The sequence below is a fragment of the Diabrotica undecimpunctata genome, chromosome 2 (assembly GCF_040954645.1).
Source record: "Diabrotica undecimpunctata isolate CICGRU chromosome 2, icDiaUnde3, whole genome shotgun sequence".
NCBI lineage: Eukaryota > Metazoa > Arthropoda > Insecta > Coleoptera > Chrysomelidae > Diabrotica > Diabrotica undecimpunctata.
In genome coordinates this window covers 128,080,794-128,083,106 of record NC_092804.1, presented here as the reverse complement: position 1 = coordinate 128,083,106, position 2,313 = coordinate 128,080,794, and the positions used below count along the sequence as shown (strand labels likewise).

The following is a 2,313-nucleotide window of genomic DNA, read 5'->3' as shown; positions in this document are numbered from 1 at the left end:
TTCAATTAATTATTCAAGTTGGCTGTTACAAAACGAGAATTAATTTAGTTTGGTGCCTGCATATTTTCTGTAGTTTTGCCACATATTCATACAGTAAGGCATTCTGCACACGAAGCGTATCATCATAGATGTGTAAGTTTCGTCATGCAGCGACGATTGCTTTAAGTCATTAAAATCCGCAAACGATTCGATTTGCAAGCGGCATGTGATCGTCTTGTTTTAAAGTTTTCCATGCTTTTACAGTAGTTGTAAAGATGTCACGTGGTCAAAAGGACTTACTTTTGTTAAATTATCTTTACCACCGCAAAAAAAAAGTAAATTTTGAGTGCATCCTTATTTCTTTAAAAACTACAACAGAAGGTTATTTATTGCCGACAAAGAGTTGTCGGAAGATGACTCTAAATTCCACACATTTTACATAATGTCTAAAAATACATTTAAAGAATTGGTGTTAATTGTAGGTCCTCCCATTCAAAAGAACATGCCTGAGTGTGTTAGTTCAGAAGAAAGACTTATGATAATACTTAGGTAAGTAAAAGACGTACTATATCTAGGTATATTTATTACTAAAATATTACATTAATATTTGTAAGAAACTATATTGTTGCATATTGGTCGAAGGAGGAGAAATTTCATCAGTAGTAGCTGTGCTGCAATTACTTCTATGAAATGAAGTTGTGGCAACACCATTGGGCGAAGAATCGGGTATGCCGACTGTATTCATTAAAAATCCACTTGAGGTGTGTGATGCTAATTCGTGGTGGTAATATTCTATTCTTGAAGTATCGTGTATCGGAAAGTGTTAAGTTAGATTATTTTGTTCTTGTTGTCTGATTAACTGTTCGATTAACGTTAGAGTGTGTATTTTAAACGTTCGTTAATTTTTGTCAGATAGGCTTTTTACATCAGGTAGTAAACTTAAACTTTTACGGGAGACCTACGTTCAGCAGTGGACAAATATAGGCTAATTGATGATGATGATGATGAGTAAACTTAAAAGAAACGTCTTTCGATCATCATCTGTTGATTCTAGGGTATTCCTATCTTTTTTTTTATTTACACATTGTAAAACTGCTTGATCAACAGCGTCACCTTGTCTAATACATTTTTTCTTTTTTCTCTAGCTAGAGATAGTTTCCTGAACACGTTTTGATGATTCGATTCCTGAACTGTTATTATTTTTTTCAATATTATTTTCAGCTATGTTTTCGTTTGGCAGTGCTTGAGATGATTCGTCTTCAACTGACTGCGTCAATACCTCAGTGTCTGGTAGCGAAATAATTCCAGTATTTTCTAAATGTTAGACCACTCTTATATATGGCAATACAAACTACATAACGTCGAGCAAGTAGTGAGGTTTTTTACTTTTGCTGAAGAGCCAGATGGGGATGGTTTTAGGCTCCGGACAAACCCATTGCGAATGTTCTTCTATTTTTCTTTACAATCAGCCTCTGCAAAACTAAAATTTAGTTGTTATACATTTTTACTTTTGTTTTTTGTTTCAGGTATTTAGCTACTGGCTGCACATTTGCTGCCCTAACTTTATATTTTCAAAGAGGTGAACATACCATTGGATTAATTATAGAAGAAACTACAAATGCCATATGGAATTCGTTAAAAGAACTATATATGGTATAAAGAAAAATGAAAAGATATAGCAAAGAGATTTTTTGAATTATGGCAATTACCAAACTGTCTAGGGGCTGTCAAAGGAAAACACCTTACCTTTAGAATTACAAAATATCCAAATTCATGATCTTCAAATTTTAATTATAAAAATTATCAGTCTGTTAGTTTACTGGGTTGGTATGATGCTGATGGTATCTTTACTTCAATAGAATGTAGGTATGCTACACGAAATAGTGAAGGCGGCATCTTTCGGGTGTGGACAAAAATAGTCGTTGGTTGGAAAGCAACAATACTTCACCACTGTCAACTGAACTTTCTCATGAATAAAGTGACAATAAGTTCCCATACTATTTTGCAGCAGACGCCGCATTTCCTCTAAGAAAAAATGTCATGAGACCATATCCTGAAAGAAATATTGATAATAAAAAGCGAATTTTCAATTACAGACTTAGTCGAGGTAGAAAAACTATAGAGTGCACATTTGGAATGATGACTCAACAATTTCAGGTTTTGTCGACACCTATCAGATGTCGACAATACGAAACTACTGATAATACTGTAATATAGATGACTTGTAATATAGATGAAAATTCTTTACCTCAACATTTACGAAATTACTTATTTTTAATTTATTTTTTATTAGAAAATACTGCTTTACCATGGCAATGGAATTATTGTTTATAA

The 2,313-nt window shown here is 33.2% G+C and overlaps 1 pseudogene; it reads left to right on the top strand.

The window, feature by feature from the left end:
- Positions 1-254: 254 nt before the first annotated feature.
- LOC140433439 (uncharacterized) lies at positions 255-2,313 on the top strand (annotated as a pseudogene).